This window comes from Nerophis ophidion, linkage group LG12 (assembly GCF_033978795.1).
Source record: "Nerophis ophidion isolate RoL-2023_Sa linkage group LG12, RoL_Noph_v1.0, whole genome shotgun sequence".
Taxonomy (NCBI): Eukaryota; Metazoa; Chordata; class Actinopteri; order Syngnathiformes; family Syngnathidae; genus Nerophis; species Nerophis ophidion.
In genome coordinates this window covers 54,341,450-54,368,750 of record NC_084622.1, presented here as the reverse complement: position 1 = coordinate 54,368,750, position 27,301 = coordinate 54,341,450, and the positions used below count along the sequence as shown (strand labels likewise).

The following is a 27,301-nucleotide window of genomic DNA, read 5'->3' as shown; positions in this document are numbered from 1 at the left end:
TTTTGCTTGTTACTGCTACCGTGGTCAGACGTACTGTGCATACCCGTACATACAGGTATGGTGTGTGTGTGTGTAAGGACCCCAGAATGGCACCTATTAGGAGACAATATCTGGTGTTGTGCTTCAACCTATTTTGCAAAACCCATGTTTCTTACCTATTTATTGCTGCTGTTCTGCATTTGGGATCTGCATAAGTCCCAAAAATGTGCGCTCGTCTGCCATTGTAGTCCGTGTCTAAGCTATAGTCAATAAAGTCCTTTTTTTCTATCTTATTGTGGGAAATTAATCGTAAGGTGTGTCAATTTCTAATATAAACTAGCGTAAAATTTTAACTTACATCTGCCATTAGACTCGCTATGGAGGCGCTAAAAATTACCGGCACCACAAACATGGAGGGGAGAAGATGCTGTCGAAGTGGAGCCATGTAAATAAGACCACCCACAAAAGAAGAGAGGGCCAGAAAATGGCTTGAAAATGGTCTGTAAAACATAATCCACGCGACATTTTGACCAAAGAATCACCTTTACATATTATGTGGACCACCTTTACTGCACCTTATAGCTAGAGGTGGGGGAAATAATTATAAATTATAAAATCGATTAATAAATGTCAATAAATGATAATCAGTTTATGTATTCTGAATAAAGTAATGTAGACAGTTGTACAATTTGGCTGACTGCAGCGAGCCACCACTTCTGAGAGGTCCGACCAGCTCCTTTATTTTAGGGCACTTATGTTCCAGCTTTGCACCCATTTCCATCAATTTAATACATGTGATGGGGATTCGTTTAACTGTTTCTTATTACAAATGCACTGTTAAAAGTGTAATTTGCCAGTAGTAAACGCTTATTTAGTGAAATAAAACATACATAAATGGTGGTTTAAAAACTGTCCAATCTGGTTTACCGCTTGTTGTTTGCCAAAGTACTGGTGAGAAGCACTGATGTATACATGTAATTTAAAAAGAACTGTTGCACCTCTGGTAAACAGTCATATGTTTGAACAAAATAACAGTTTTCAGCTGTTAGCATGATTTACCTTGATCAAACATGACGGAAATGTCTTTTACAAGATACTGCAGTAATAAACAGTAGGGATGCAACAGTCCATCCATCCATTTTTTACCGCTATCTCAGCTTCAATCGGGCGGAAGGCGGGGTACACCCTGGACAAGTCGCCACCTCATCGCAGGGCTAACACAGATACAGTTCTCTGTATAATCCTTCACATAATCCGACTTTAATGAAAATACATTTTGATTTTAATTGAGATCAAATAATACGAAAAAATTAGTCGTGGTAAAACAATGTTTCCATATCGCCCAGCCCTATGGTCCGAAAAATACGGTATTAAGACAAATGTGAAAGCTTTATATAAAACTGGTTGTTGATTATGCCTTGAAGCAGTTGAGGCAAGGTTTAGAAGGGGAAAATTATCACCAAACCTATGTAAGCGTCAATGTATACCTTGATGTTGCAGAAAAAAGACCATATATTTTTTTAACCGATTTCCGAACTCTAAATGGGTGAAAATTGGCGATTTAAACACCTTTCTATTATTCACTCTCAGAGCGATGACGTCACGACGTGACGTCACATAGGTAGTCAATCCGCCATTTTCTCAAACACATTACAAACGAGTCAAATCAGCTCTGTTATTTTCCGTTTTTTCCACTGTTTTCCGTACCTTGGAGACATCATGCCTCGTCGGTGTGCTGTCGGAGGGTGTAACAACACGATCAGGGACGGATTCAAGTTTATTTACGTGGCGTGTGCATCGATTAGCACGGCATGCTAACCGAGGCTAACATGCTATTTAGGCTGGCTGTATGTACATTTGTAGCTATTTGCATCCATCCTTTCCCTCCACCCACATTTAATGCCAAACAAACACTTACCAATCGACAGATTTAAGTTGCTCCAGTGTCAAAAGATTCGAACGTCCCTCGTTTGGTCTGCACATTTTACCGGCGATGCTAAGACAGACATGGCACAGAGATGTATGGATATCCTGCGACACTCAATCGTTGGTTAGAAGGCGATCGCCGAATAGCTTCAATAGCTATTCGCTCAATAGCTTCAGTTTCTTCTTCAATTTCGTTTTCGCTATCTGCCTCCATACTCCAACCATCCGTTTCTATACATGCGTAATCTGTTGAATCGCTTAAACCGCTGAAATCCGAGTCTTAATCTGAGCTAATGTCGCTATATCTTGCTTTGCTATCCGCCATGTTGGCATCACTAGATGACGTCACAGGAAAATGGACGGTAGATTTACAGATAGCGAAAATCAGGCACTTTAAAGCCTTTTTTCGGGATATTCCATGATGGGTAAAATTTTGAAAAAAACTTAGAAAAATAACTGATTTTTATTGGTTTTAACCCTTCTGAAATTGTGATAATGTTCCTCTTTAAAGTGTACAAAGAGGTTATAATTTTGTGTGACCGGTACTTTTCAGAGGCGGTATAGTACTATATCGCAGTACTATAGTAATACTGGTATACCGTACAACCCTAATGCACACAATATTCATATAAATCATAAAACATTGTTCCCACTTTGCAGAAATGTACTTACCTTTGGGGGGTCCAGAACTTAACTCCCGCGGGAATCAAAGGATCACTATGTATTATTCCATCCATCCATTTTTCGCTGGAGCCTATCTTAGCTGCATTCGGGCGATAGGCGGGGTACTCCCTGGACAAGTCGCCACCTCATCGCAGGGTCAACACAGATAGACAACATTCACACTCACATTCACACACTAGGACCAATTTTAGTGTTGCCAATCTACTTATGCCCAGGTGCATGTCTTTGGAGGTGAGAGGAAGCCGGAGTACCCGGAGGGAACCCACGCAGTCACGGGGAGAACATGCAAAGTCCACACAGAAAGATTCCGAGCCTGAGATTGAATTCAGGACTTCTTAGGACCTTCGTATTATGAGGCAGATGCACTAACCCCTCATTTACTGTGCTGCATTATTATATTTTTCAAAAAGTGATGAATTGGCCCTTACTTTTCACTGTATTTGAGCAAGGACATTTTGTAAAATACCCACCTCTACTTAATGAGTACTTCACTTTGTCATGCTTGTTATCCAAAGCCATAAAGGTTTAATGACCCAATGTAGCAGTGCAATGATCTGTTATTGAATGACCGCGTTGTGACACACCGCAAACTAGTGTGTCATTTTGAATGTTAGTAATACCGACAGGCCAAAGAAAGTAGGTCAACTGATCAATAAAATCCACCCTGCTCGCGTCTGTCTCACTTTCAATGCTGAACATCTAATGTATTTTTTGATGAAAATATAATCCTGTATAACCAAGACCAATGGTCCATTAAATGATTTGTTAACGCCAACGTCTGCTCGTGACATGTGCCGGTCTACCTTACTCAGCCGGCGATATTTAATGGTGTTGCTCCCTAAGCCTATCAACTACTGCTCTGGCTTTGCTTATCCTTTGAATGGCAAAGAGGAGAGAGTGTGCTATGCTGGTGAGAATGATGGCTGGTGAGAATACGAAGAGCACTTTGAGTCACATTCCGTGGGTGATTTGTGCTGTGTTTTAATCACTGCTTCTCCGAGCAGCAAGACACAACAGATGTCCTGGCTCCCCTGCTATGCAGTGGGAAATACATAGAAGATGCCATGTTGAAGGAGACATTGTTGAGCTGACCCTTGTCCCTTTTTCAAAACCAGCTGGGACTTGTGTCGTTTTCCCTCTCCTAGCCCTTCTCAATTTCCATACACTATATAAATACATTGGAACCGTACAGTTATGTTTGTACAACAAATTACTGATGCCATCGAAACACCTTTTGATTAACTGTATTGACAATCAGTACGGTGGGAGAGGGGTTAGTGCGTCTGCCTCACAATACAAAGGTCCTGGGTTCGCTCCTGCGCTCAGGATCTTTCTGTGTGGAGTTCGCATTTCCTATCCGTGACTGCGTGGGTTCCCTCCGGTACTCCGGCTTCCTCCCACCTCCAAAGACATGCACCTGTGGATAGGTTGATTGGCAACACTAAAATTGTTCCTAGTGTGTGAATGTGAGTGTGAATGTTGTCTGTCTATCTGTGTTGAGGCCCTGCGATAAGGTGGCGACTTGTCCCGGGTGTACCCCGCCTTCCGCCCGATTGTAGCTGAGATAGGCTCCAGCGACCCCTAAGGGTATAAGTGGTAGAAAATGGATGCATTAGATTAGATTAGATTAGATAGTACTTTATTTATGCATGGAGGACAATCAGATCTTCAAACTATTTGCAATGTTGCAATTTTGCCAATTCACAAAACTTTGTGAAGCAACCTCCCTACACATTTTGGCCAATAAACGTAAATTTCGCTCATCAAATTACCCCCCGCGCTGCGTTTTAACTCAAATCGAATAGTATTTTTTAAGGGATGCATGACATTTTTTTTTTTTGCCGAAACCGATAACTCTGGTTTTCAGGACCGATACTGATAACGGATAACTTACTCATAAATATTTATTATTACCTGGGAGTGAGACAGAATCAAACAACGGTGGATTTGACAGATTGTACCTGTAGAGTTGTCCTAACAAAATATGACATAACTACTATGGTAGATCTAAAGTCGCTTATATATACAGTAGGGTTGTACCGTATACCGGTATTAGTTTATTACCGCGATACCAATGAATCGTATTCGGTACTATACCGCCACTGAAAAGTACCGGTCCACCCAAATTTTTGGTATTATCCGAAACTAATTTAAAGTATCAAGCAACAGAAGAATAAGTGATTAGTACATTTTAACAGAAGTGTAGATAGAACATGTTAAAAGAGAAAGTAAGCAGATATTAACAGTAAATGAACAAGTAGATTTAATAATCAATTTTCTACCACTATGTCCTTAATAATTTTGACAATATAATCGAATGGAAAATGACACAATATGTTGCTGCATATGTCAGCAGCTAAATTAGGAGCCTTTGTTTGCTTACTTATTACTAAAAGACAAGTTGTCTTGTATGTTCACTATTTTATTTAAAGACAAACTTGCAATAACAAACATGTTTGATGTACCGTAAGATTTTTTGTTAAACTAAAGCCAATAATACCATTTTTGTGGTCCCCTCCGAAAAGTATCAAAAAAATTTTGGTACCGGTACCAAAATATTGGTATAGGGACAACACTAAAATACAGTATCAGTGAAAGCCTATGTCCTGAGTTCTATCTATTAGCAGGGTTTCCCCCAGATTGACACTATATATGTGGCAATGGGGGTGTCGCTGGGAACATGAAGGGAGCGTTATTAAATAATATATCATCACATAATGCATGCAATCTGATTTTTCTTTTTCCTTATCCCAAAGCACCTCTTGATTCTTGACTGCTACAGACAGTCAACAAAATCCTCGTCAAACTTCCTTACTTTGGTCGCATCTTCGTCGCCATAAATGTCCAATTAAAGGCCTACTGAAATTCAGTACTACCAACCAAGCAATCTGATCGTTTATATATCAATGATGAAATATTAACATTGCAACACATGCCAATACGGTCTTTTTAGTTTACTAAATTGCAATTTCAAATTTCCCGCGAAGCGTCGTTTTGAAAACGTAGCGGTATGATGACGCGTGCGTTTGACGTCTCGGGTTGTAGCGGACATGATTTTCCACTGGATCCAAGCTATAAGTAATCTGCTTTAATCGCATAATCAAACAGTATTCTGGACATCTGTGTTGCTGAATCTTTTGCAATTTGTTCAATTAATAATGGAGAAGTCAAAGTACAAAGATGGAGGTGGGAAGCTTTTAGCCTTTAGCCACACAAACACACAGTGTTTCCTTGTTTAAAATTCCCGGAGGTGAAACTTTACTATGGATCTGAGCGGTCAAGCGAACATGGATCCCGACTACATGTCAACAGGCAGGTTTCGGTGAGAAAATTGTGGTAAAAAGTCGCCTCTTACCAGAGATCCGCGGAGCTTCTGTCGTGCAGCTGCTGCCGTGACTTATTCCCTCAGAGACTCTGGCGTCAAGACACCCGTAGATACACCCCTCCGACTATCAGGTACTATATAATAACACTAAAACACTAGCAACACAATAGAAAGATAAGGGATTTCCCAGAATTCTAGTAAATGTGTCTAAAAACATCTGAATCGCTCACAATGCAATCGCCATTTTTTATTTTTAACTTTATTTATGGATCCCGACTACATGTCAACAGGCAGGTTTCGGTGAGAAAATTGTGGTAATAATTCGGCTCTTACCGGAGATCAGCGGAGCTTCTGTCCTGCAGCTGCCGTGACTTCCCTCAGAGACTCTGCCGTCAACACACCCGTGGCCACACCCTTCCGACTTTCAGGTACTATTTAACGCACTAAAACACTAGCAACACAATAAGCAAATAAGGGATTTCCCAGAATTATCCTAGTAAATGTGTTAAAAACATCTGAATCACTCCCAATGCAATCGCCTTTTTATTTTTATTATTTTCTAGTCCTTCACTCTAAATTTCCTCATCCACGAATCTTTCATCCTCGCTCAACTTAATGGGGAAATTGTCGCTTTCTCGGTCAGAATAGCAGTAGCTGGTGCTGGCTATGATTGTAAACGATGTGAGGAGCCCTACATTTCAGTAGGCCTTTAAGAAACCTGTGTGTCGTTTACTTCTTTTATCGTAAATTTTATCCTTATGCTCCACCACTGCTTCTGGCTTACTGTTCCTTTCACTTTGTACTTCTCAACTGCAACATGAATGATGTTTGTGCAGGTATCAGCATACGATGCTTGATAGTATAAAGTGGACCAGAATTGATTTTAATATTTCTCGTACCGGCTACCAGTACACATGGTCACTAAGGTGTAATTCATTTTCTTTAATGCCAGGAAGATCGAGAATATAGTTGACGATATCTCTAGGTGGCTGACGACCAGAGTTGGATTTTGACCTTTGTCCTTTGACAACCTATTTTTTTCCAGAAAAATTGGAACCTTTTACAAAATATGGACATTACACTTTAGTGCACCCTCTAAAAAAAGCACCATAAAACCACCTGCTCTTGACAATGTAACTTTCAATAGTCCTTTTGCTCTGCAGCTGTTCCCTTAAAAAGTTGTTTATGGCTCAGAGGTCTTCCCTAAGGACTTAAACTGCCTTCCCTCCTCTGTATACGGCTTAATACCATTCCATCTTGTGGCTCTCTGTCCCCAGAGAGTCACACACTTTTAGCGAACTCTGTTGTGCAAAGATTCCCTTTGCTCCCTTAGCTAGTGGAGTATTTGCTTAAAGCCATTTAAAAGCTGTAAGCTGTCCATCCAAAACATGAAACACTCCTTCAAACTGTGACATGTTCCACAGAGAAGTCAATGTAGTATTTAATTGAGTGAATATACTCAACAGTGCTATATTTTCAAAGGAGCATATTGAAAATACAAAGGAACACATCTGAAATACTTGATCAGAATCAAGTGTATTGGCTAAGTATATTTAACACACAATGAATTTGACTTGGTAGACTGATTGAAACTTTTATTAGTAAATTGCACAGTACAGTACATATTCCGTACAATTGACCACTAAATGGTAACACTCCAATAAGTTTTTCAATTTGTTCAAGTCGGGGTCCACTTTGATCAATTCATGGTACACATATATACTATCAGCATAATACAGTCATCACACAAGTTAATCATCAAAGTATATACATTGAGTTATTTACAATGGCGACTTGTCCAGGGTGTACCCCGCCTTCCGCCCGATTGTAGCTGAGATAGGCGCCAGCGCCCCCCGCGACCCCAAAAGGGAATAAGCGGTAGAAAATGGATGGATGGATGGACAATCCGGGGGGTGGGATGTTGAGGGGGTTGGGGGGTTGTTAGAATTGGTTATTATCAGCACTTCAGTCATTAACAATTATATCATCTGAGAAATGGACATTGTAACCGTGTAGGTCTGACTTCGTAGGATATGTACGGCGAGCAGTGAACATAGTGAGCTCAGAAAGCATAAGAACAATTACCGTATTTTTCAGAGTATAAGTCGCACCTGCCAAAAATGTATAATAAAGAAGGGAAAAAACATTTATAAGTCATTTTTTGGGGGTAATTTATTTGTTCAAACCCAACACCAAAAATAGACATTTGAAAGGCAATTTAAAATATATAAAAAATAGTGAACAACAGGCTGAATAAGTGCATGTTGTATGACGCTTAAATAACCAACTGAGAAGGTGCCTGGTATGTTAACGTACATATTATGGTAAGAGTCATTGAAATAACTATAACATATAAAACATGCTATACGTAAGGCTGGGCGATATTGCCTTTTTTTAATATTGCGATATTTTTAGGCCGTATCGCGATATACGTTATATATTACGATATTTTGCCTTGGCCTTGAATGAACACTTGATGCATATAATCACAGCAGTATGTGTGTGTTAACATTAAAACATTCTTCTTCATACTGCATTAATATATACTCATTTTAAACTGTCATGCAGAGAGGGAAATCACAACTAAGTCAATTTACCAAAACTGTACTTAATGGCACAAACATGCATGTCATTTAAAAACAGAAAGTGCAAGATTGTAATATACATTTTAAAACAAGCTGTCAGTGCACTTTTGTGCATGATGTCACTAAGATGACATATCAAAACAACACTAAATTAAAGTGCACTTTTTGTACTGAACACCACTACAATAGTTTAAAACAAATAAAGTGCACTTTTGTGCATAATGTCACACAAGATTTTTCAATTACTGTCAAATAAAAATGAGCTGCATAATAGGAAATCATATAGTGTTCGTCCTTCGCCATGTGGTAGGTTACTGCGGACATTATCTCCTTTTGTTGTTGGCTATTTTTTTCCATACGTTGTTGATCTGGAAATGTTTGCCTCGGCATTTTGATGGTGTGGGCGTGTGGCACCGAATAGAGATGTTGACATGCAGAGTACCCACTCTTCATTCTCTAGCAGGTGACTTTTCAAATGATGCTACATATTAGCAGTTATTCTACTTTTTTAGCAACGCTTTTGCCCCATGATGTGGTCCTGATGGCTTCATCTGACCGGGATCTTCAGCTCTCGCTGGATCGGTTCGCAGCCGAGTGTGAAGCGACCGGAATGAGAATCAGCACCTCCAAGTCCGAGTCCATGGTTCTCGCCCGGAAAAGGGTGGAGTGCCATCTCCGGGTTGGGGAGGAGCCCCTGCCCCAAGTGGAGGAGTTCAAGTACCTAGGAGTCTTGTTCACGAGTGAGGGAAGAGTGGATCGTGAGATCGACAGGCGGATCGGTGCGGCGTCTTCAGTAATGCGGACGTTGTACCGATCCGTTGTGGTGAAGAAGGAGCTGAGCCGGAAGGCAAAGCTCTCAATTTACCGGTCGATCTACGTTCCCATCCTCACCTATGGTCATGAGCTTTAGATCATGACCGAAAGGATAAGATCACGGGTACAAGCGGCCGAAATGAGTTTCCTCCGCCGTGTGGCGGGGCTCTCCCTTAGAGATAGGGTGAGAAGCTCTGCCATCCGGGAGGAACTCAAAGTAAAGCCGCTGCTCCTTCACATCGAGGGGAGCCAGATGAGGTGGTTCGGGCATCTGGTCAGGATGCCACCCGAACGCCTCCCTAGGGAGGTGTTTAGGGCACGTCCAACCGGTAGGAGGCCACGGGGAAGACCCAGGACACGTTGGGAAGACTATGTCTCCCGGCTGGCCTGGGAACGCCTCGGGATCCCCCGGGAAGAGCTAGACGAAGTGGCTGGGGAGAGGGAAGTCTGGGTTTCCCTGCTTAGGCTGTTGCCCCCGCGACCCGACCTCGGATAAGCGGAAGATGATGGATGGATGGATGGATGGCTTTTGCCCCACACTTGACAAATTACGGTTGTCTGTTCGACATATTCCTGCTTGAAGCCGATCCACCGCCATACAATGGACCTCCTGCGGTTTTTCCTTCATTTTTTACTAGATTCGCACCTTCTTTCTCTCGTATTACCACTTGCACGGCTCCGCTAGCATCACAGCTAACGTTACCCATGCTGCTACCTCTCTGCTCCGCGGGGGCGTATACGTATGTAAGAAGGTGCGCTTGCTGCCTGAGAAGGAGAGACAAAGAGTGAGAAGAGGCTGTAGTGTAATGCCAGCAGCCAAAAGCAACTGTGTGAGAACGTATACTCGAATATCACAATATAGTCATTTTCTATATCTCACAGAGACAAACCCGCAATATATCGAGTATGTCGTAATATCGCCCAGCCCTACTTAGAAGTACTCCAGCAACGAGTAATTTGAGATACAAGCTGTCTATACTTTTTTTAAGCTTTAAAGGGGAACATTATCTCCAGACCTATGTAAGCGTCAATATATACCTTGATGGTGCAGAAAAAAGACCATCTATTTTTTTAACCGATTTCCGAACTCTAAATGGGTGAATTTTGGCGGATTAAACGCCTTTCTGTTAATCGCGCTAGAGGCGATGACGTCAGAATGTGACGTTGCCGAGGTAACACACACACCATTTTCATTTTCAACACATTACAAACACCGGGTCTCAGCTCTGTTATTTTCCGTTTTTTTGACTATTTTTTTGGAACCTTGGAGACATCGTGCCTCGACGGTGTGTTGTCGGAGGGTGTAACAACACAAACAGGGAGGGATTCAAGTTGCACCACTGGCCCGAAGATGCGAAAGTGTCTGCCGCCAGACCCCCATTGAATGTGCCAGAGTGTCTCCACATTTGACCGGCGATGCTAAGACAGACATGGCACAGAGATGTATGGATAACCTGCAGATGCATTTGCAACGATAGTCAACAAAATCACAAAGGTGAGTTTTGTTGATGTTGACTGCGAGCTAATCGATGCTAACATGCCACGCTAATCGATGCTAACATGGTATTTACCGGCGGTGTTAAAGCAGACATTGAACAGAGATGTATGGATAACCTGTAGATGCATTTGCAACTATATTACGTTTCCTTCCACCCACATTTAATGCAAAAAAAAAAAACTTATCAATCGACGGATTTAAGTTGCTCCAGTGTCAAGAGATGCGAAAGTCCTGATCGTTTGGTCCGCACATTTTACCGGCGATGCTAACGCAGCTATTCGGCCATGCTATGGCTATGAATAGCGTCAATAGCTATTCGCTCAATAGCTTCAGTTTCTTCAATATTTTCATACTCCAGCCATCTGTTTCAATACATTCGTAATCTGTTGAATCGCTTAAGTCGCTGAAATCCGAGTTTGAATCCGAGCTAATGTCACTATATCTTGCTGTGGTATTCCCATTGTTTGTTTACATTGGCAGCACTGTGTGACGTCACAGGGAAATGGCCAGTGTCTTCGCAGAGAGCCGAAAATAAGGGACTTTGAAGCTTTATTTAGGGATATTCCGAGACCGGTAAAATTTTGAAAAAAACTTCAAAAAATACAACAAGCCACTGGGAACTGATTTTTATTGTTTTTAACCCTTTTGAAATTGTGATAATGTTCCCCTTTAAGTTGCAAGCAACAATTTGAGTTACAAGCGTCCTCACTCCTCAGAATTAACCCTGTAGAATCCATCCCACAACATCAGGTCTTACTCTCTAGCAATATATTGATTATACACCTATAATAATACTATAATAAGAACAAAGCTTTGTTTTTAAATGTATCTATACATTTTTTTTTCGCATTTTTAAAAAAACTATATGCATCATCCATCGGCAATTATGTCATATCGACCGCACCCCCAAAGTCACAACCCCACAGTCACAACTATGTTGGCAATCTGGGGAAAACCCTGAATACTGTATGTCTTATCTAAAGGTTTTATTTTCTTTTCAAAAATACATGTTGAATATTAAAATGTTGGCAATTAGGGCGAGTTACTAATAAATTGATTTGGATAAATTCAATGGGTGACATTTATTTGAGTGTGTTTTGGTGGGAGAACCAATTGAGGTTGTGAGTTGACGTTCTACTCTACTTGTGCTTTGAATTGTGTAAACATAGAAGTTGAAGTGCTTTTTATCATCTTTAATCACCAAATGTGTCATCTTGTCAGAGATAATATGTGACATGAGCATTTGAGAGACACTTATGTCCAAAATTAGTTACAATTGTACATTTTACTAACAGCAGTGAACCATATATCTTGTGAGATGTTAGTTATTATTTACTCATTTTAATGAGAAACCTGTTGCACTGAAATGATAAAGATGTCATTCAGCATTTTTCAACTTCAAATTATGTAGAATGCTACTTCTGAAGGTGTGTTCACTCTGGTTATGTCGAACTGTTAGATTTTTGTTATATTGTTTTTTTTTTTGTTTTTTTAAAATGGGAACATTCGAAAAATAGTACCTAATTGTTAGTGTTACTCAATTGCACGTAAACACTAATGTTCTTTGGCTGTGCAAATAAACTTGTAACCCTCAAGGTTTGTTTCTAGGCGGCAGGGTGTCTTGTGTTTATTTTTTAGACCAGTTCCAGCATGAAACTTCTTACATGAGTAATGGTGCCTTGAAAGAGCAACTGACCACTCTTACAATCAATAGCCACAATTTAATCCTATTAAAAAGAAGAAACCAACACATTGTTAAGTTAGTTAGGTTAAATTAAGTTAAGGTCTTCTAGTTAACTAACTTAACAATGTGTTGTTTAAAGTACCAATGATTGTCACACATACTTTAGGTGTGGTGAAATTTGACGCATCCCCTTGTTCACCCCGTAGGGGGTGAGAGGAGCAGTGAGCAGCACGATGCCACGCCCGTGAATCAGTTGTGGATGATTTAACCCCCAATTCCAACCCTTGATGCTGAGTGCCAAGCAGGGAGGCAACGGGTCCCATTTTTACAGTCTTTGGTATGACTTGGCCGGGGTTTAACTCACAACCTACCGACCTCAGGGCGGACACTAGGCCACTGAGTAGGTCTAAAACACAAGAGTTTTGTTTTAGAATGTTTTTTTTAATACATGCAAATTGGGTGATCACTTCTTTTCACTTCCGGTTTGTGACGTCAATAGAGTTCACTTCCTGTTTAACACACCTCCACCTGTCTCAACTCGACACTGTGGAGTATATATCTATTATGTTCAATGCGAATACTGTGTCTTGGTTGTTTATACAATAATGTGATCACCGCTGTATTTGTTTACATTGGGGTATGACTTTTCTCAAGGGAGTAAGTGTTTTCATGTTAGCATTTAAGCCAGCTAAATAGCGAAAGCTATGGTTATCAATCAGGTTTTTTTGATAATTTTAATGTAATACCCTAATACTACCCGTTGTGAATTTTTACATTACTTATTAATATTACTGTTAATGTGCTTTTAGTAAAAACGCCCACAGCTGTTGCAACCGATGCAAAAAGTGGCCTCTCTTTCAGCTATAACAATATATGCACATGGTGATTTATGGAGGCTGACCAAAATATGTAGTTCATTTTAATTCATCGTTCGGTTAAATGACTTATCGAATGTCGACCCAGGTCTACTCCCATTATTGTCCATCAATCCATCCATTCATCCATTTTCTACCCCTTGTCCCTCTCGAAGTTTCGGGCGGTTGGAGAATATCGTCATACAATAATCATATTGTTTGAATATTTTGGGAAGTAAATTATACATCTAATGTATTTTAAGTAGCAAGAAAAAGTTGATTTATTGAAATTGTGTGACTTAGGAAATAGATTTAGTACCGGTATATAAATTGCATTTATTTGTATTTATTTATTTATTTACTCAGTTGTAATTAGACACTAATGGGACAGCCAGTTGATGGGTTATTATGGTTGAGGACTGATACAGCCTACATCGACAATGATTCATTTGTAATTGAATAACTTGAAATGAATTTCAATATGTGGCAATGACTGATAATGAATTGTTGATTTTAATGAATCTGCTCTCATTAAAAATATTATCCAGGCTTAATTTGTTGTACTTTCTTGACATACATTTTAACAGACTCTTGTATTATGAAAGCGATGTTCTTGAGAGGCTCAATTACGTCATGGCTTGACATCAGTCTAGGAAGCACGGTTTGGAGGGTCATTGCTGCGCTTTGGCAGCTGGCTGCTGCTTTCTGGGCATACTGTGTGTGCACAGACAATTTCACTACTATACAACCCCTGGAAAAAAACATGGCATCACCAGACTTGGATGTTCATGCAGTTCTTACATTTTGTTGTGTAAAAGTAGATAACAGACATGACACAAAACTATAGTCCTTTTAAAAGGCAACTTTCTGGCTTTCATAAACGACGAATTAAATCAAGAATATACATTGTGGTAGCTAGTAACCGTTGAATTTTTAGATCAAGCAAAGTAAAACATTATTTTACCACTCAATTCCGAAGAAAGAAAATACTGACTCAAATCTTAATTTCCAAAGATTATACCTGCATCAGATTAAATCTTTTCATCAGCCTGCAGTTAAAAAGGAGTGTTCACACCTTGGAGAGCTTTTAAATCATGACTCCAACGTGAGAGATGCAATTAAAACCAAGGAGAGGATTATCAAACCTCTTTAAGAATGTAGATCATCACACAATGTTGCAAAATATATTGATTGTTCATGGTCAGCTATGTCTAAAATCAGGCCCAAGTACAGACACAATGAAACATTTGTAAAAGGCAAGTCTACTGACAAGGAAAACATCAAAGGGTTAAGACCGGAAGCTTAAAGCACTATGTCTTGAAAACAGTTTCTGCACAGCACAACAAACTAGAATTTGAAATTTTGGCTAAAATCGGCTAAAGAATGGCACACAAATCTGAGAATTTGGGGCATTGTAGAACTATGAATATGTACATCCATTTGAATGGGAATTTCCTAGGAATGTAGGGAAAACTCAACATTTAAAAAAATATATAGATAATACCATAATTGTCCTAGATGATATAAATGGGTTGGTGTTGGAATATTTCAAAACGGTTGAAAAATGTTGACGTAGTAACAGTTTGAATTTGAATTAGTATTTTGGAATTTTGGGAAAACCTGGATTTTTCGTGAAAAAAGAACTTGCTGTCCCAATTAAGAGGAATCTTTTGGTAGTATGGTCAAAAACGGATGAACAATGTGGACTGTAAAAACTTTTCAGGAAGAGGTGAAAATAGGGCTTTGGAAAACCGGGAATTCTGGGAATTCCTGGAATTCTTTTGAGCTTAGAAAATGGAAGTACTTGATTGTCCAAGCTGAGTGGAGTGTGTGGATGGTGGAACGGTTCGAATTGGTTGAGAAATGTGGGAATTTTAGAAGTTTGAAAAATAATCCTTTCATTTTAAATACAAAAAATGTCCTGGATTATCTGTAATGTATTTCTTGTTTGATTTTAGGGAGCTCGAGCCGAACGTTTTGATACTAAAACGGTTCCGATCAGATAAAATGTGGGATGTGGGCCGTGCCGAACTTTTGCGTCTGAATAATAATAAATAGATGATTTTTTGGACTGGACATCTGTACAGAAAAAAACGAGGTTTCAATAGGCTAAGGAAACGCAATCGTGGACTATGAAAGTCATATTCAATGACGAATTGCGATTCTGCATTGGGCAAGATGATATTGCTGCAACTTTTGTTTGGTGCTATTCCAATGAAATTTATAAAGACGACTGCCTGAAGAAAACATGCAAATTTGATGATACGGGGCTGCATGTCAGGTAATAGCAATAGGGGTAATAGTTCGGGGTCTCCGTTGTGGTATTTTAGGCTTAATAATGTGCCACACATTTTCAATGGGAGACAGCTCTGGACTACAGGCAAGCCAGTCTAGTACCTGCACTCTATTACTACGAAGCCATGCTGTTATAACATGTGCAGAATGTGGCTTGGCATTGTCTTGCTGAAATAAGCAGGGGCGTCCATGAAAAAGACACTGCTTGGATGGCAACATATGTTGCTCCAAAACCTGTATGTACCTTTCAGCATTAATGGTGCCTTCACAGATGTGTAAGTTACCCATGCCTTGGGCACTAATACCCCCCCATACCATCACAGATGCTGGCTTTTGAACTTTGCGCCTATAACAGTCCGAATGGGTCTTTTCCTCTTTGGTCAGGAGGACACAACATTCACAGTTTCCCCAAAAAATTTGGAATGCGTACTCGTTAGACCCCAGAACACTTTTCCACTTTGCATCAGTCCATCTTAGATGAGCTCTTTACCACCAGAGTTTTGACTAACGCTGGAGCTTTCCTGGTCATTGTTTGTAATGTCAGCTGTAGAAAATAGTAATGTTAATACAGTATTACATCAAATTTAAAATGTTGGAAATAACTGTTTATTTCGTTTGAAAAACTGTACAAATTAATTTATTTTACTCTGTCATGAAGGGATCAAAGTGAATGATCACTAAAGGCATTTACAAAAATGAAACCAAGCTGTCAAGTTTTCTCACTGATTATTTAGAATAATCAGGAGACAATGAATATTCAACAAATATTCAAGAATTGTGCTTTAAAATTGATTTTGCGCCTGTCTTTTGTTTGACATACATTGGTGAAAAAAGAGAGGATAGGACAAGACAATAGTTAAGCAATGTTGCAAATATCAATCAATCAATGTTTATTTATATAGTCCCAAATCACAAGTGTCTCAAAGGGCTGCACAAACCACAACGACATCCTCGGTAGAGCCCACATAAGGGCAAGGAAAAACTCACCCCAATGGGATGTCGGTGACAGTGACAACGATGACTATGAGAAACCTTGGAGAGGACCGCACATGTATTTGTTGCTTCAATTCTCAAGACCAGCTTCTGTTAAATTAAGACTGAATATATGAATACGTTGCAAATGTGTATTTTGTCTATTCAGGGAACATTTTCGCTCAACCCTCTTGAGCAGAATGTTCCTACTAAAAGAGGTTTAACTACTTTATGCACTTCTCAGGATTCCCTGTGCATAGGCATCTATGCATACAACAATAATAGTGTGGTATTTGTTTTGCGCTTCAAATGTATTAATTAAAAAAGATGAAGTACGATATTGAGTCGATAATAAAAGTAACCTTTAAATGCATAATTTCGAAAATTGTATTTCCAGCTCCATTGCTCGTAGCTGGAAATACATATATATATATATATAAAAAAAATATATATATATATATATATATATATATATATATAAAAACGTGGACGCGTGTGGAAAAAGTGCAATATATTTATCTGTACAGTAATCTATTTATTTTATATATTATTTATATATATTTATTTAATTATATATGCACCTTATTGCTTGTTTTATCCTGCACCACCATGAGCTTATGTAACGAAATTTCGTTCTTATCTGTGCTGTTAAGTTCAAATTTGAATGACAATAAAAAGGAAGTCTAAGTCTAAGTTTACAGTCTGTACAAGGCCAGCATGTTAGTAGGTCTTGCCATTGTGAACAAGATGCAATAAAACGTGTAGCACAGAATGTTCTGCTACTAAGGAGGCAGCAATATCAGCGCATTTGTCAAAAGATTGCCAAACCCGGCATGCTTTTTATAATTACACCGCCGCTTTGTGTGATTAAATGAGGAAAAGTAGTCATTCTACCTCTGCCTGATTGAGTTCTTACTAGTCATTGTGGTAAGCAGAAACAAATATAGAACATATTTGTATACTCTTCCTGTTAATTAAAGCTGCACATAGTGGTGTCGGTGTTCCAAGTTGAAGCGTTACCCTCTGTGACCCGTTTTGAATGGGATAAGTCAGCAATTGATTTTAGTTGTATTTTGTCTATAGCTTTACATAATTAATTTAGTGCTTGTGTGTGTATGTCTCTTTGTGTGCACGTGTGGTAAACAGACACCTAGAGACCCTCCCTTAGGACTTAGTCCGAGGCGGGTGGGGTGAAGCTCCACCCTCCTTAGCGAGGTGGTGTGACCAGGAGGAGTATGGAATAGAGGAACTGAAGTCAATGCTGCTAGTACTTTTGAGTCTAAGTGAAGCCTTTTTTGTATTTGTGCATCTTTGCAGGTGAGACAGGCGGCTTCGACAAAGGCTTTCAGATGAGTTGTGTGCTCCTATTCAGGTGAAAGGTAAGCTGATCTCTCCCATTCTGGCGCATTATTTGATAGCTCAATAATGTATACGCTCAGTTGAATTAGGTCGCGATATTATTTAGTAAAATTTCTGCTGTTTGTATTTTCATGTGTAACTTGGTCATGATTACCGCATACAATGTTTTTGATTACATAGAATTGAGCACTATGGTTTAATGGTTATGGTTTAATTTATGTCGAACATGCAAACAGATACAACATGACACATCATATAATAAATGAATATGTGCATTTCTCTTTAAAACATGTTCAAAAAGGAGTATGAAGAAACAAAGCTTTTTTTAATCCTACACCTTTTCCAATTCATATCAGTTACCAACACATTTGTTTACTTCCTGTTCTGATCTTGTTGTTTAAAAGTGAACATTTTGGGCTGTTTTAATCCTCTCTGCTTTTACTGTGTAAATGTTGCAATGCAAGCTGGTGGAACATTTTTTACAGAACTAAGACTTAACGGTATTTTTGTGTGTTCTGCCACCAGGAAACATTTGGGTTTGCACAAGGATGACTGACTATAAATAGGCATTTGACAGAGAGTTGCAACGTTGTCATATGATGATTAGGTTTGCAGGGAGGACTTGTTCGTCTTACATATGGCTAGAACTTGTAATGACAAGGTATCACTTTTTTTAAGCCACCTATCTTTAGAACACTGTATTTTAGTATCTTTTGACAACATAATTGCACTTCTCAGGGTCTATATTTATGTTGGTAGTATAAATTATGCAGCAGCCATTGACTGCTGCTGCACGATTATGTCTAAAAAAATAATAACAATTATTTGTATCAATATTACATTTAAGATTATTGATCATGATTATTTACTATGCTATGTAAAACATATTTGTATTGCATTTTGTATTTTAAACAGTATGTCAACTTTCATTTCAAAATTAAACTCAAAAACAATTTATCAGTTCGAATATAACATTTACGAAAGACAAAGGACTAAATAAACATAAACACAAACACGCCATTGCAGAGTGCGGTGGTATAGTGCAAACAAGTGAAACAATTAGATTATGCACAAGAGGCACATTTTATAAGGACTGCTCACAGTATATAGGACATGTCTTTGCCAAATAAAACATTATTACATCCCCTATTTCTGCGTGTCTTTTAAAGGTGGAAGGATATGGGGTCCTTTCGGTGCACTGTTGATGTTATGGTGGTCTGTACTTTGGGCACCCTCACTTTTGTAGCTGTTAGTCGGGGCTTTGTGCCGGTGTTGAATTATTTGCTTCACGTTGCGGGCAAAAACAATGGTGTTTGAGGAAATAAGGGAAGTTCTTTTATTGCTTTATGTGTCGCTAAACCTGATCATTTGTTTAAATGTGCACACCAGTGCAGCTTTGCCGTGCAACCTGTTGTGAGGTTTTTTGGTTTATTGCTTGTAATCCGACACTTGACTTCCAGGCCTCGAATTTGAACTTTTTAAGGTCAAGGCAAGTGTTGCCTTAAAGGAGGGCTCATATTTTAGGGCACCAAGGCAAACATTATTTTCTTTTGAGGCAGGGGCTTCAAAGCATGCAGAAATGTTTACATACACTTGTCAAAAACATAATGTCATGGCTGTCTTGAGTTTCCAATAATTTCTACAACTCAAATCTATTTTTTTTTTGTGATTGGAGCACATACTTGTTGGTCACAAAAAACATTCATGAAGTTTGGTCCTTTTTATGAATTTATTATTGGTCTACTGAAAAGGTGACCAAATCTGCTGGGTCAAAAGTATACATACAGCAATGTTAATATTTGGTAACATGCCCCTTGACAAGTTTCGCTGCAAGAAGGTACTTTTGGTAGTCATCCACAAGCTTCTGGTTGAATTTCTTGACTACTCCTCTTGACAAAATTGGTGCAGTTCAGCTAAATTTGTTGGTTTTCTGACATGGACTTGTTTCTTCAGTATTGTCCATATGTTTTCAATGGGGTTTAAGTCAGGACTTTCAGAAGGGCATTCTAAAACCTTAATTCTAGCCTGATTTAGCCATGCTATTACCAGTTTTGACGTGTGTTTGGGGTCATTTTCTTGTTAACTGCGCCCACGACCCAACCTACGGGCTGATGATTTTAGGTTGTCCTGAAGAAGTTGGAGGTAATCCTCCTTTTTCATTGTCCCATTTATTCTCTGTAAAGTACCAGTTCCATTGGCAGCAAAACAGGCCAAGAGCATAATACTAATCCAATCCACTTTATTTATATAGCACATTTAAGCAACAAGAACGTTTCCAAAGTGCTGCACAGCCATGTTAAAAACAATATTAAAAAATAATAATATTATGCTACACCAATGACTGAATAAAAACAAAAAATAAATAAATATAAAACAAACATAAAAACAATATAAAAATAAATATGATTAAAAACAATTTTAAAGGGTAAAATGGATTAAAACAGTAAAATAGAAATCAAAAAGTATAAAAACACAGGACAGAGGACCACACAACTCACGTAGTGTTAAAAACTAAAGAATAAAAGTGGGTCTTAAGACGAGACTCAAAACACTCCACTGTGGAAGCAGTTTGAACATGGAGGGGCAGAGTGTTCCAGAGCTTAGGGCCGACCCCAGAGAAGGCCCTGTCTCCCCTGGTTTTAAGTCTGGTCTTGGGCACCAAGAGCTGGAGCTGGCTCTCGGACCTCAAAGCGCGTGCAGGAGTGTACATTTGGATGAGGTTTGAGGTATATTGAGGTGCCAGTCCATGTAAAGATTTAAAAACAAACAGCAATGTTTTAAAATCAATTCTAAAATGAACAGGGAGCCAGTGCAAACTCTGAAGAATTGGGGTTATATTCTGGCGTTTCCTGGTCCCTGTTAAAAGTCGTGCCGCCGTGTTCTGGACTAACTGCAACCAAGGGAGAGCTTTTTGGCTAATGCCAGCATAATGTGCATTGCAGTAGTCCAGGCAACTTGAAGTAAAAGCATGCATGACTTGTTCAAAACGCTTAAAAGATAAAAACGGTTTAACCTTAACTAAAAGACGAAGGTGATAAAAACACAATTTTAAAACGCCATTGACTTGTTTGTCAAGTTTAAAATTGCTGTCTACAGTGACGCCAAGGCTGGTGGCTACCACCACCGTGCTTAAAGGTAGGGACGGTGTTCCTGGGATTAAACGCCTCACCTTTTCTCCAAACATATTGCTGGGCATTGTGGCCAAACAGCTCAATTTTGTTTTAATCTGACATCACATTTTGGGCAGATGAAACAAAAATTATTTAAACTATTTTTTTTTGACAAAGAAAACATGCTGCAATGTTCCTGTAGGTCACTGTACGTCAGAGGTGAGCACCAATGTATTAATGCATTTAAATTTTTTCCCAATATTTTCGGGAGCTATAGGAAGGAAAACCAGCTAACCAACTGTCAGTCACCCTTTGTTCTCATTCACTCTTACGCACTCTCACGAGTCCACCATCTTTCAGTCGTCCCCTGACGGTTGACTGACTGTTGGTTGTAAAAGTGTTGAAATGGATTTGCAGCAGAGCCTTTTTTTAAAAAAGTGATCATCGCCGACGGTCTCTCTTGTTTAATCGTAGCGGCCAAAATCGTGATCCCGGTGAAAATTTGATTAATTGTGCAGCCCTGCCATTGACCATTTGACCAGAAAGCGTATTGTAGAAAAACATACTTCTGATTCCTGTAAACTTTCTTTTCAACAGACTGTTAATAATTGGACGGTGATTTTACCTAACCACTTTAAGTGTGATTTTTTTTTTTTCCCCCCCACTGCATTCCATTTTTCTCATTTTGTCTTCAGTAACAATAAGTATTACAATAGCACAACTATGCAGTCATTGATAGATTGAAACAGTGAAAAAGTATGATAGATGGTTTTTCTGTTTGTCCTGTGCTGGCGATTGTTGTGCATGTGGATTTTCCCAGGCCCATCCCAACTGATTGACAAGGATTGGGTGTGTAAATCAGTGTGATAACATGCACCCATAACCAGAGCAAGGTTGCTAATCATTTCACACAGGATTGTAAAGTGTTACTTAGTTTTTTTTTTACTCCAAATATTGTGTTCACACTAAAGAAATGGGTTACCCAATTTTAACCCAACTGCTGGTTCAGAAAAAGATGAACTCCTTATTTTGAGTTATTTTAACTCAACATTTTGGGTAAATTTTTTTCAACCCACCTTTTGCGTTTAATTATTTAACCAAAAATGCGTTAGTCATTGGAAAAACAGCCCACAAATGGTTCCTAATTTTAAAACCCCAGAAATTTAGTTAAAATATTACCCTTATGACCTAAAAAAATGATTGCTCTTCATAAAAATAACTCCAAAATTTAACCCAACACAAGCAACTCATAAATTAGGTTATCAAAATAACGCATTTTTTATTTTGTTGGTAATAAGTAAAGGGCTTATTATGGCTAGCATCACTTTACAGTCTCTTTTAGGGATGTAACGTTAACAAATCTCACGGTATGATATTATCACGGTATTAATGCCACAGTACGATATTATTGTATGTATTAAAAAAAGGCTTAAAAATGTTATTGTGTGTAAAATGAAGTGGCAGGAATGTTTAGGATAACCTCACTTACTGTAATTGAGCACAAACATAATGCTAAAATGTTGTAATCATATATGATACTACAAACAATTTTAAGTGCAAAGGGACGTCCACTGTTTTAAGCAAATTTTAAAAAACCTTAAAGTGAAATGTAAACACCCTGTGTGAAAAAAAAAAATGTTTACTTGTGTGTCTTTCAATTTTTACTTTCTGAAAAGCAGTATCTTCCAAAGTGGACATGTTTATATTAGTCTGGAAAAGGCTCCTTCTCGAAAAGTTAACCAACAATTTAAATTTTGATCATTTAAATACCTCACAAATTGATGTTTGGCTTTGTTGGCTTAATATGAAGATGATACAATTTATGAGGAGGCGACTTGTCCAGGTTGTATGCCGCCTTCTGCCCGAGTGTAGCTGGGTAGGCTCCAGCCCACCCGAGAGAAATAAGCAGTTGGAAAAAGGAGGATGGAAATCCATCCTCCTTAAAAGATGCTCATCTTGGAAAACGTTAAACATTTTTTCATTACAAATAATTTTATAAAATGCACCACCTCAACTTTTCCAAGATTTGTTTGAAGAAATGACAGATAGTAACATAATAACCTGTTATATTCAGGGATGGGTACCTTTCACGTTTAAACCTACAATATATGTTACCAGAGAATTTGGTGCTTTTGTGTATTCATGTAGTAATTAATGTTAATTTTATTCATCATCGAATATCATTTATTTTATTTAACACTGAGCTTCTAACTGTTCTCTCCAGTTGTAATATCTTATTTTGTAAACCTTTGTGTCTCATTTGCAAGTATGCATTCATTTCAGTTTGTCCAAGGTGTATTGTAATGGCCAGGAAGTAGTCTTTTTGGCATTAATTTGAATGTGCCTCTCTTGTCTTTTGTGGAGCCCCATTAAATGTGCTTGTGGCTGTGAGGGTTGTACTTATTAGGTATTTAAATTGCTATTCCTAATCAGTAACATGTACTGTATTTCCTTGAATTGCCGCCGGGGCACTAATTAATTTAGTAAACGCCGGAGTGAGAAGAGGATTTAAAGGCATGCGGTAAAGGCAAGCATGCGCTAAATATTTTAAAACCTCTTCTCACTCCGCCGCTTACCAAAGGCATGTGGTAAATTTAGGCCTGTGCTTATAAATTTGAGTGTGATGTAAGGATACTATCATGAAAAGCACATTTAATAAAAAAAACATTATGTTTTCACCTTTACTTATAAATTAAGTCCATGCGCAGCTCCTTCTGATCAAAAGCATTAATAACATATTAATCAAAGTCTTCCTTATCTTTCTTCAGTTTTTCTTTGATTGATGTTAAAAGTGCAAGCAAAAGGAAAAAATAAACTATCGCTCTTTACTCTTGCTGCTTGTTGTCACTTCTTCCGCAGCCGAGTAGTCGCAAAAAGGATCACTTGCGCCCTCTACCACCAGAAGGCGGGAGTCATTTAATGAGTCATATTTGACACACGCAGCTACGGTATATTAATAAAACATAGCTGCTTACTGTTCTTTTTAGCATAATCAATAGCTTCGACCTAAAATCCTACTGAAGAGCTATTAATCTTCTTCCCTTTATGCGATTTCAAATTATTGAAAGAAGCTTCCTCCATTTTGAGAATGATTACAGGTGAAGTGTCACTCGCGACGCGACGAGTTTGACTCGGTTGGAAATTCTAGGCATATGGTAATTATTTAGCGAAACGAGTTCGACCCGGCGGAAATTGTAAACATGCGCTAATAAAAATAATATTTTGTGAAACGAGTTTGACTTGGCGTTAATCCTGAGCCGTCGGTAATGCTAAACATGCGCTAATTATTTTGCGAAACGAGTTTGACCCGGCAGCAATTCTAGGCAGGCGCATACTGTATACCCGGCGGCAATTCAAGGAAATACGGTATGTGGCGTATCCAATATAGTAAATCAGCATCAAGTTAGCTTGTCATGTGGACCCTCACTTTTGAGTGCCTTCTATCAAGCACAATTACTTTCTTGGAATGGAACATTGCAACATTACCAAGAAGCAGTCTGCTATGACTACGCCCGTTTGTTCGCCAAGTGCTTCAGTCCGTGTCAAGACTGCCACGGACGTGCCGTCGCATGCAACCAAGTTATTGAAAATTGGTACAGTTTTAGTACTAGGTAGTATCAACACAATTCAGTCAGTACCTATAAAAGTATTGAATGCAATACCCATTTCTAGGTATGTTTATGATAGATCAATGTTGTTTAAAAAGCCAACTCCTTTTTCCATGACAAAAAGTGTCACCTGCTAGTCTAAACTGGAACTTTGGCTTCAATGCTGGCAGTCGACCCTCTGAAGAAGGTGACTTCATAAAAGAGCATGCCAGCTCGGTCAGGGTATAAAGTGGTAAGGGTTTTACCATGATTACGGATTGCCACAGTTTCAAAGAATGTCCGACAGTATTTTAAGGATGATCCGAAATAAAGTTTTGACTGGATGGCAGTGTATGCATTTAAATCCTCTAAATATACCTTCACTATTGGCAAGACCCAGAATAGAATCACACCACATGCCCTCCCACAGAATACCACAGAATTATGCAGTGGGTTTTCTTTCCTCTCACAGTAGAACAAGCTTTTTCAAGTGTTTTTTGGCAAAATAGTGACACTAATTGGGGTATTTAATGCTAGCAACTTCATAAAATACTGTATTGTTAAGTAGTACATTGGGACCTCTAATTATGAGTTAAATTGGTGCTCGGATGAAGCTTGTAAGTCAAAACACTCGTAGCTCAAATCAGCCTCACTGAGTGAAATGAATTGAAATCAATCAAATTAATCTGTGCTTGGCCCCACCAAAATGTCACAATTCTAACATATAACATGTTTTTTAAAAAGAAAAATGAACTCTTAGGATAAAAATTCTGTTTGAAAATCAATGGAATTTAGGCGACTTGTCCAGGGTGTACCCCGCCTTCTGCCCGATTGTAGCTGAGATAGGCGCCAGCGCCCCCCGTGACCCCGAAAGGGAATAAGCGGTAGAAAATGGATGGATTTAATAAAATAATGCAATAGTGTACAGCATTTACTAGGGGTATGCCTATACCATACTGATATTGGGACCTTCTCTATTGGCTAGTACTAATATAAAATCAATTAATCCAAATTTGTACATGATGCCATTAGACCAGTTAATACGCAGTTTCAGTGTGTTCTACTACAACTATGCAGATGACTCTCAGATCTACGTGTCACTGACGGCAGGTGAACGTCAGTCAGCCTGTTGATATACTTTGTCACTTTTTTTGATTGATTGATTGATGCATTTATTAGTAGATCGCACAGTTCAGTACATATTCTGTACAATTGACCACTAAATGGTAACACCCGAATACGTTTTTCAACTTGTTTAAGTCGGGGTCCACGTTAATCAATTCATGGTAAAACTGCATCAAACAGATAAGTGATGCAAAACCATTTTCTTCAGCTAAACTCAGCCACAACTGAGATCTTTGTCTGTGGCCCACAAAAGAGAAACTATTATTAGTCACCTTGAAACTCTCTCCCAGTAATCAGGTTAGAAACTAGGGGTAATAATGGACTCAGACTTGAACTTTTGACAGCCACTTTTAGTCTATAGTATTAGCAGCTTTATACCACCTTAAAAAACATTGCCAAAATTAAAATAATATTGTCCAAAACGGATTTAGAAAGTTTATTCCATGACTTTGACTACAGCAGGTTAGACTACTGCAATAGCTTTCTCACTGGGATCTCTATTAAACGAGCTGTAAAGCAACTGTAGTGCACCTATAATGCTGCTGCTTGAGTCCTGACTACAACCAGAAAGTATGACCGTATCAGTCCAGTGCTTAGGTCACTGCACTGACTTCCTGGAGCACAGATTATACAGTACTTTAAAACAATTCTGCTTGTGTACAAGTATTTTCGTGGTCTTGTGCCAAAGTACATCCATTGCGGGTTCTTAGAATTTCAGAGATTGGTCACCTGCCGGTGTTGCAGGTATCAAATTAATATTTGAACGTTAAATATTTTGTCTTTGAAGTCTATTCAATTGAATATACAGTAGGTTGAAAAGGATTTGCATATCATTGTATTCTGTTTTTATTTACTGGTTTTGGGGTTTGTAATACAATTAAGTTTTTTAGTGACGATATAGTTAGTGTTTGAAAGCAGAACTTAACGTAAAAAAAAAGGACAAGAGATTGCATTAGTTTGTTTGTTTGTTTGTGTTAAGTAGTTATTATGCCTAAATATAAATACGAAGACCTGGTTGTGGACATAAACTAACAGAAAAAGGATGGATAGATGGATGTTAAATCGTTTTGATAAATATGATTTTTAGTTCAATCCACAGTCATTGTCGATTCGTAGCAGAAACTAACAGCTTAGTTGTTGTTGTGCAGAGAAAGCAAAGTGCCTTATTCCACATGGATGACCACGTTCACCCCTCATTCATGTTAATCATAATAATAATAATAATGGATTAGATTTATATCGTGCTTTTCTATTGTTAGATACTCAAGGCGCTCACAGAGAAGTGGGAACCCATCATTCATTCACACCTGGTGGTGGTAAGCTACATCTGTAGCCAGAGCTGCCCTGGGGTAGACTGACGGAAGCGTAGCTGCCAGTTTGCTCCTACGGCCCCTCCGACCACCACCAATCATTCATTCATCATTCATTCACCAGTGTGAGCGGCACCGGGGGCAAGGGTAAAGTGTCCTGCCCAAGGACACAACGGCAGCGATTTGGATGTTAAC

The 27,301-nt window shown here is 38.8% G+C and overlaps 1 protein-coding gene across 6 annotated transcripts in view; it reads left to right on the top strand.

Moving 5' to 3' along the window:
• The window catches only part of osbpl5 (oxysterol binding protein-like 5), a 92,841-nt gene that overhangs the window by 13,301 nt on the left and 52,239 nt on the right, over window positions 1-27,301 (top strand). For 4 of the 6 annotated variants that reach the window (XM_061917779.1, XM_061917778.1, XM_061917777.1 and 1 more), the window contains exon 2: window positions 17,933-17,994. The exons of the other annotated variants lie outside the window; for them this stretch is intronic. The gene's annotated coding sequence lies outside the window, so the exon portion shown is untranslated. The remainder of the gene's footprint in view (window positions 1-17,932; window positions 17,995-27,301) is intronic. 6 annotated transcript variants of the gene reach the window in all.